The sequence below is a fragment of the Pseudonaja textilis genome, chromosome 1 (assembly GCF_049901715.1).
Source record: "Pseudonaja textilis isolate UNSWEBS1 chromosome 1, rPseTex1.2, whole genome shotgun sequence".
NCBI classification, from domain to species: domain Eukaryota; kingdom Metazoa; phylum Chordata; class Lepidosauria; order Squamata; family Elapidae; genus Pseudonaja; species Pseudonaja textilis.
The window spans coordinates 105202410-105212488 of NC_141990.1; positions in this window are offsets into that span (position 1 = coordinate 105202410).

Below are 10079 nucleotides of genomic sequence, written 5' to 3' on the forward strand. Positions count from 1 at the left end.
ATGATAGCCTCTAGATCAACCTGAGTTTCAAAAATACCTCTACGGTGAATGAAAGTAGCATCATGTTTAGTTAGAAAGTATCATCTCAGAAAAAGAACAAAGTAAATCAGAAGTAGGTATAAATTGGTGCTGTATAACTGACTACACATTCTCTATTGGAATCAATGAGTGAATGGGTATTGCCAGGAATTATTGTGTAGATGCTCCCACAATTATCATATTACAAATATACCCACCAGTTCGAAACTCTTGGGAATCTTCTGTTATAGAAAATGACTAAAAGAACCCTTTAGTTTAAAAACTTGTGAAGAGAAGTCCACACAGATTGAAAGGATGCAGATAAATGTTGACCTCTCACCTCTCCTCCCAGGTTTTAAAGTTTAGCCATCTTAAGAATGTCTGTAAGAGAATGCTGTGTTGAATGAATGAATGGATAAGTGAATGGATGCTGAATTACCTATCTTAGTTTACGTTTTAACATTTTTTCAACAAAAAAGTCACAAGCGAGCTTAACAATGCTTTACCAAAATCGTCCTACTGTGTTACAGTAGTATTCCCATAATTTATTATTACTTTAGTAATTATACAGGTATATATGCATATGTGCTTTAAAATAATATAAGATCTAGCATTTACAAACACATGTTGGTTGTAGTAATGGATTATTTTGTAGATGTTCTTACAATATCTTTAGTAAACTAGAACTTCCCACTATTAAATCATTTACCGCTTACCAGACTTGATGACAGTATCCTCAGTCTTCAAGGCAAAATTACAAATTTGTGCTAAAATTATTCATTTTATATATGTGGTGATATATGTGGTGTGCACAAATTAAAAAAAACATATTTAAAAGCTCACTGAGGAGTTTCTATTTAAAGTAACAAGCATCCGTTTAAATAATTTTTATCTGGACAAGTTCGCATCTGTGTGTAGTAGTGGAAGCTTTCAAAAGTTTGGTTTGCCAATTTGTTTTTTAAAGTATTGGTTTTAACATTTTTCTCACCAATGAATAGGATTGTTTCCTACTTAATACTTCTGAGAAAATAGTCTCTTGCCCAAACATTTAAAGTACTTTCATCTTTCTGTCTTACTCTCAACTTCACTCATGATTATTTTGTAGCCAAAGTGTAATGATTTCAAATTTTATTGTGTAAAATATGAAATATGTAAATGATCCTACTGACTACAAATCTTTTGTCATCATAGAATAGATTGAAGGGCAAATAATGAGTCTGTACTGATACGCAGTTAATGCTGATATGCTTGACATCATGTAGCTGATGGTTTTGTTATGCTCAAGCACAAACTATATTAATCTGGCTTTATTAAGATTAATTTATTTTGGAAACAAATGTTGCAAGTACAACTCCAGAAGCATTGATTCACCATTATCTTAATGGCCACGAGGAACATTAGGAGAAGGAATAACAGGCAAGAGACTTTTTTTAAAAAAAAAAATCATCTTTGTCTTTGCTCTGCTTTCTCCAAAAACAAATTTTAGACTCTCCTCTTCAGACCATTTCCTGGGAAATCCACTCCTTCCTTCTCCTTTTCTCCAATTCTGAGAAATGGAAGGTCCTCACACAAGTTTCCAGTCATAATATATGGCTTGTACAATACCCTTTACTGTCCTTTAGCTATTCTTGATGGATATGGTCCTGTTTTTAATTCTTGTGCATTTGTTCAGGTGCTTCTACCTCTTAGTGACATTTAATCAGAATTGTCACTCAGTAAGTGCCTCTTTAATTTCCTAAAAGCTCACTTTTTCTTCTACTCCATCATTTCTCATGCTATATACCGCACTTAAGTTATATAAATAAAGCAACAATATATATACTTGGCCTATTCCTTTTCAATTTTGATCTTCTTGGTTGTTCCATATTCCATTCTAACTGTTGTTTTCTGATAATCACACACATTCTTCTATATAGAGATGAGATAACCCAGTACACCCATGTTTTAGGAGCTATCCACAATTTGTCAATAAGCCTTCATATAAGAGGAAAGCAAAAACAAACATTGTTTTGGAACTCTCTTCCCTTTTCTATCATTCATCAAATCTTAGAAATATTACCAAAATATCTTGATAGAGCTGTTGTATGAAATCAAATTTTCTGCCTGCTTAAGATGGATTAGATCTCTCCTTTCACATCTCCTCCATTCTCTTTTGGAAGTCAGGGGTACCTACCAAATCTGTACTGGTCTTATCAGGTCACAGTAAAGGAAGAACTTTCCCACAACAGGGCAAAATAATATCTATTTGTGAAAAATTTCTGTTCTTTACAATTCCCTTTCCTCACTGCAGTCCTTCCAGTCATAGGCCCTAGTCTTTCAAGATCCTTAACAGAGCCAATGAGACGGTTAATGTTACGGAGACCTTGAGGAAGAATCATTTTTTGATTATGCTATACTTAATTAATTAATTAATTAATTACTAGTGTAAGTAATTAATTTAATCGAGAACCTAATTGACCAAAAACTTTTTCTATCAAAAGTTTTGATTATTGAGATCAGAATAACAGTTATGCTAAAAAAATTAAATTAATTAGTTAAATAATTAAACTGTAAAAATGCCAATAATGGAGTCAAGATAAGATTCCCAAGAAGAATCCAGAAATATATTTACAGATTTAAGTATTTTCTATTGCTAGTTGATCTTGTCAACTAATCCCCCAAATTAATTCAAAGCAAGTTTAGTCATATACACTGTTTATTTGTTTTGTTAATCAATTCATAGTCAAAAATGAAAAGAAGCAGAAAACAGAAGAGGAAGAAAACTATGTTAAAGTACAGGATAACTAGACTAAAAACTTATCTGCAACAGATACTAAGACTCCCTGTATTAAACAATCTATGCCACAAAGTCTGTAGGATAGATGCTGAATTCTGCCTCCATTCCTGCAGCCTCTGTGTCATAGATGCTTTAATAAGAACAAAGTTGCCTGTTGAGACTGGTCCAAATCATTTGTGATTAGCAGATGTATACATTTTGTCCTACAATGGTGATAGATAAGCCATTTCAAAAGTGCATGCCTGACCCTCCTGAACATTGTGGATAGGGAACATTATTGAATTTCCAAGTCAGTATTATTTAGGATGTAAATGTTAAATCTATTTCTCTGAACATCAAAATCAAAAATTCTCTCTTCATGCTTTTTAAAAACTTAGTACAGGTAAGTACTGGGGAGAAAACCCACAGTGACCCAGATCAGATGTCATTTGTTTCTTCCATAGGAAATTCTATCACTCTACCAATAGTACTTTCTCAAGTACTTCACAGTAGTGAGAGTGAGGTGTGTTCCTGAGAGGGCTGAGCAAAAAAATGCTAGGAGTTTATGCCAAGGTTATATACTCTATGGCATTAAGGTTATCTGAGCTGCTCAGCTAAAGCAAGTAGAATCCTATATCAGTCAAGAGAGATAGAGAAAAGTATTGGAGGAAGATTGTCTCTTTAGTGACAGTGTAAAAAAACAACATAATTTTATACTGCATGAGAAAAAACTCTCATGAATAAAACACTCTCCTTTCTTATTAACCATTAAAGCTGTTTGGATAGATTATATAAAGTGATTTATGCTATGCCTTCTCTGTTGCAGTACCTGCCCTTTGGAATAGCTTTCCTCCAGAGATTCCAACCTCATGGTGCTCCAAAATCATTTCTGGCTTTACTCCCAGGCCTGGAGGTAGGGCAGCTGTTGAACTTCTATAGAAAGCCATGGAGTTGATCTTGGAGAAGCTAAGCAGAGGTAGAAATGACAAACAAAAGCATAATTTAAGTCTAGGCAACAATGAACCTATGACAAAGAAACTCAGATTGGCTCCTCCCTAATTCATTCTAGTAGAGTGATTATAGGAAGCTCACTTCCTGTCATTCAGGATATTGCTTATAAGCGCTATGTGCTTAGAGCTCAAAGCATTGTTAGAGACCCTACACCCCCATGTCACAGTCTGTTTCTGTTGAAGTATTTCTAGCAGGACTACCAGCTCTATAACAGCTTTGTTCTCTATGCCTTCTGTCTGGCAAATTTGCAAGGTTCGATTCTCTTGCCATATACATGTATACATCCAAACTAGACTGTGTTGTTTCTCTGTCCCATTTAATATATGTGGGTATATGCATATTTATTTATTTATTTAGACCCTTTGAGAGCTGAATGCAATGAAATTTCATTTTAATGTATGCTGATTAGTGTACATTCAAGGTGACAATAAAGTTATTCTAAGTTCTAAAAATCTAACTACCTATGTTGATGGAAGGAGATGTAAGAGATCCACTATAACAGCAAAGATGGCATGGGCTAACTGTGGAACAGATCATGAAATGTTCATGTGCAAGTTCCAAATTCAATTTCCAAAGAGGAAGAACAAGTCTAACCAGTTTTAACCATGATATAATCCTGAACACAAAGCCATCATTTTCAAGAACATTGGGAACTACTCTCAGATCTGGAATCTTATTAAAAGGTAACCAAAGGAACTATGGAATAAAATCAAAGAAATTGTTATGGATAAATATGAAAAGAGACTGCCAAAGAACAAGAAAGAGAAGATAGCAAACTGAATGCTGTAACAGACGGTAGAAATTGCACCAAACTGAAAGAAGAGAAGCCAAAGCCAAGAAAGATTTTTAAAAATTGGAAAGAAGTTAGCAAATAATTTCAAAAATCCATTAGAAGGAACAAGGAGATATTGGAGGTGGAAATGAACATGGAAAAAACAAGGAAAAATCTTCCAAGAGATTAGTAAACTCAAGACGGTGGTTCCAATTTTGAACTGGTATGCTAAACGATGCCAATGGAGAAATAGTAACTGATTCACAAATATTAAACTAATGTGGACAGAGTATACTGAGATTCTATATAAAGAAATGTCATATCCAAGATAGCTTAGAAGATATTCCCTATTTACAAGAATTTCTAGTACTAGACTATGAAGTGAGATTAGTACTTTGATAAATAACAAATAAAAAGGTTACAGGAAATGATTAATTGAACTTAGACACCACTCAGCTCCATCTCACTCTGAGCAATTCAGTTTGATCTTGTGGTTAAGACACCAGATTAGAAACCAGAAGACTGTGAGCTCTAGGCCCACTTTAGGCATGAAAGTCAGCTGGGAGACCTTGGGCCAGTTACTGTCTCTCAGCCTAACTTACCTCATAAGGCTGTTGTTGTGGGAAAAATAGGAGGAGGTAGGTGTGAAGGATCTGTTTGCCCCTTGATTCTTTTGGTTAAAAAAAGATGGATATACATATATACATACATACCACAACACAACACAACAATCAGCACAGCCTAAAAAAAAGATGGCATCCAGATAAATAGAGTGAGATAAAATTGTATACTCTTTTCTAATTTATTAAGTCTATATTCTGAATATATATTGAGGCTAGATTAATAGGAAGAAATGAGTTACGGTTTGATTTTCTGGATTGTTTTTTCCCCTGTAATTCTTTGGCCTGACCCATTTTCAAGCTTTATTTTTCTGATGCTGGCTTCTTCTCCCACAACAAATTTGAATTTGTTCTGCCATGTTTTCAGAGAGTTGTCTTGTTGACAGAGTCCGTATCACTTTTATATAATTTATTTCCAGTATCACATATTCCATTGGTTGAAAAGAGTCTGTCCATCGATCTGTCTGTCCGTCCGTCCATCCACCCATCCATCCACCCATCCATCCATCCATCCATCCATTCATCACAGCCTTACATAGATGAGATAAACAATGCAAGAGGGACAGGGTGATAGAAAAAGTTAAAAGTAAAGGAGTCCCTGTGGATTTTACTCTGCTAGTCGTTGTCAATTATAGTGGGGGTGATCATCTCTGTTTCAAGTTATTGAGCCAGTGCTGTTCAAAGTGCTGTATGCAGTTATGTAGCCAGCATGATATCATGGAGCACTGTTACCTTCCCACCAAAGTGGTACCTATTTATCTACTTGCATTTGCATGCTTTCAATCAGCTAGATGGGCAGGAGCTGGGGCGAGGACGGGAGCTCACCCCAGCATGTAACACTTAGGTGTTGAACTTGGACTGCTGGCTGTCCAGTCGACAAGCTGAGTGTTTTAACTGCTGAGCCATTACATCACCCAGATGATAGAAAAGGGGACTATTTTTTGTAAGAAAAATACCAAATATCCACCTTAGTTCTTGAAACCTGATTTTTTTCCTAAATATCAATGATTCTCCAGGTCTTAAACAAATCTGAGCATCTCAGAAAATAAGGCAATGGGAGTGATGCTTAAGAGTTGTAATTCAGCAATATCTATCTAATAGGTATGCATGGATTGGGGAACCAAAGTTACTTTGATGTATGAATGTGTGGTTCTCATTTTATTTACTAGAATGAAACCAAAGGATGGAATAATTATTTATTTCTAATCAGTTAATGATACCTTTCTGTAGGTTATTTAGAGAGAGTTCCATATGCATGTACTCTGCTAGTAAAATTACAGTAAATTACTAAATGTATCCAGCTAATCCATCCTACCAAGGGGTTGATGCTGTTATTATTTGTAGCGCTATTGGTTACAGTAGTATTTATTAAATTACTTTCCTATATAATAAATGTTCAGATGAACATTCTGAAACAATCAAGGTGTTGATGAGTCAAGGATTGGGGGGACCCTGCTCTATAGCAGGGGTATCACACTCAATTTCATTGAGGGCCGCATCAGGATTGTGTTTGACCTCAGGGGGGAGTGTGTGTGTGTGTGGCCAGGGGACATGGCCAGCTCGACATCACTTCCATTCCCCACCATCCAGTCAGAGCTGAAGAAGCTTCTTGGATGAAAAGCCAGAAAGTCCAGTTGCCTCTTGAAAAAAACACATCTGGGACAACCATGACCTGGATGACTGAGAATCTCCATAGACACTTAATAGGTTTAATGCTGATTAATAAAGGTAAAGCTGCTTCACTGATGCAGTTCCATTAATGACACTGGAGAAGCTTACAGGGTACGGAATCCATGGTCTCTGTGCCTTAGTTAGGAAAGCTAGCAGCAACTGATTTACCTAGGTGATTCTAGCACCATTTCTATTTGATAGATGGGAGCAGGACTCTGTCTAGTTCCTTGAAGGCATAAGCGGAACAGAAAGGTGGGAGGAGACTGCAGCTTGGACTGAAGAATTGATAGTGCAAAAAAGAGCCCATTTTTCATAAATAAAAGATATTTAAAACAGCCATCACATTCTCTCAACAATTTCCTTGAATGAGTTATTTTCACTATCCGAGTTTGACTTTTTATAAAGGTCTACTCGTTGAGTCTGTTGTGCTCCCTGTAATCTTGTCTTTTTACATTGGGGAAATAAACATTGATGCGTAGCAATGGGCATGCAGCAGAAATGTTGTGTTCTACTTTACCTAAGAAATTTCTGTCTGAAATTTTAAAAAGCTGACAGCCATCTTACTTTTTGTGCAGGAAGCTTAACATTAGGTATTTGCTTTATTCACTCAGGAGCAAAATATTCCCTTGGGACCGAACTGAAGAATGAGGGTTTATACTGTACATATCATCCTTTCCCTAGCAGCCTCTTCCCAGTATTTTTAAGTTAATTACAGGAAGACGTCACTTAACAAGTGCCTTGTTTCGTGGCTGTTTGAAAGGAAAAGTCATTAACAGCCAGTCTTTACATTCACAAATATCACCAGATCATGCAGTCATGTGATCACTATCTGCACGCTTCACAACTGGCTTCTACCAAACAGAGCCAATGGAAAAGCTGCAGCAAAATTGCAAGTCTTGGTCATATGACACCTCGTTAATGACTGTGTCATTTAGCAATGGAATTACTGCTTCCAGTTGTAGACATTAGACGAGGATTAACAAAAGACCTACTTCTTCCACATCATGCCTAGATACTCTGATGATGATCAGTGGAGGCCTCATTATAACCAAGCTTGCCAGTGTCATGTTTACTCTTGCTTGGTGCAAGCAAGCTGAATAATCCTGTGGGGAGGAGCTTAGACAGGTAGCTGGAAGGAGAGGGAGCTGAAGATTTCCAAACGCTGCCCTATATTTCTTTTCTTGTCATACCATATCCTTCCCATCTTAAAAGTGAGACTTCCTGGGTGTCTTCTTGGATCCCATGGAAGGGCAGATTTATAATATCTGAGGGCCTCAAGGATATTCCTGTCTACTTTTTATGCCAAAGGCTTTTTTTTTTCTTAAGGGGTTTTTGAGCTTCTTGTTTTTACAGCTAGAAATTGACTGGCTGGCTGATTGATTGACTGATTTTTGAAATCTGGCACATGTTAGCATGCTTTATTCATTGGATTTATATTCTGCCTGTCCATTCTGGAAAGCATGCAAGAAGGCAATGAATATTTTTAAAAACTAAAATATAAAGAATTGAACGCACATATTCCAACTAGCACTAGACTTGACATTAATTAACAATTTAAAACCTGGCAGAAGAGTAGTATTTTACACATTTTCTACGTGCCAAGAGAGTAACTCCCATGTAACAAAATTGTGCAAAATGGATATATTTAACCTGCTTACTATTTCTAATATAGTGTTTCTCAGTATTAACCATTTTAAGACGAGTGGGCTTCAACTTTTGGAATCCTCCAGCCACTATGAATTGAAGTCCACATATCTTAAAACAGTCAAGGTTGAAAAATACTTTTCTAGGACTTGAGGGAAGGAGATGTTCTGCTTTATTACTTTTTGCATGGTCAGTGGTGTTAGTAATATTTTAATTAACCTTATTGAATGTAATTTGGGAAATTCAGATTCCAGTTGCAGAAATTCAATAGGTATGCTTTAGACAGGTTTAAAGGTGAGATTATTAGTTTTGTGTGTCACAATATGTCAGCCATCTTGGTTAATATTGAAAAAAGATTAAGCAGGGTCCACCAGTCCATCATGGCTAGTAGTTGGATGGAAAACGACCAGAAAAACCCAGAGCAGCAAAGTAGTGAGAATCTTTTAAAAAGTCGACTTAAATACACCCAAGGGAAATCATGTTGCAATGTAGCCAAGACAAGTTTATGAAGTTATCAGTCAGCATTGTGGAGTTCAAACCTGACTGAAGGGAGTCTTACCTTGATCTTTTAAGGATCCATTCCAATCCAGGGCATCACAGAATAACATAACCAAAACGGGACATTATCATCTTTGCATTTTTTCCCTATCATAATTCATTGTTTCCATGATTTGAAAATTTTCTTTTATGGAGCTGGGCCTTTTAATGCAGACCTGTAAATATTCTCCATGTATGTGAAGGTATGGGTGACTGTAATATGTATAATAATAACTACACACATTTGGCATTGAGCTTTTTATTGACTTGGGGAAAAAGAAAAAAGGCATTTCAGGTCTTTTCTGAAAGAGCAAATTCTTGATAGCACACAATGAATGCAGGGACATTTGAGACAAACCTTATTTCCACCTTTTAATTGGGCAAAGGCTTGGGCTGCAATGCTATTGTGCTTGGAAAATTGTTCATTGTTGGTCTTCTTACATCTTCAAGTGTGCAGGGATCTGAAGTGTTAGAAAGCAACTGTGATGCTATTGCTTATTGTGCTGTGAGCTAACTACTGCACACCTCTAGCCTGGGGAGAGAAGGCACCACTTGTATAAATAACACCCCCCCACCCCCCCACATTGTAGGTGAATCAAGAGATTGCTTTGGGCAGGAAATATTATGTATATAAAGAGAAGAGTGCTTGCTTGTGAAAAGATTCTTGACTTGCATGTTGTGATTTTTGTATGACTTGTTTCAAATAGAAGGTACCAAAAGATTATGGGCTGATTATATTATAGACCAGACAAAGGTCATTCTATAGCAATGTCTGCAACCATGCTACAGAATTACCTGCTCTATTCGAACTTAAAAACTGTGGTAAGAACTGAAAGTCTACCTAATCTATACTGTCATAATAAAGCTTTATCCATATGGTACCACTGCATACCAAAAAGCTAACTTTTATATTGGTTGTCTTCTGAACAAACTTACCATGTATAATACTATCTCCTTGTCAACTGTGTCTTCTTTCCAGGGGAAGATCATTTGGGAAAACGGAGGCTGACACCCATATCTGCCTCTGTAGTGGCCCAAAGATTCCCTTTCA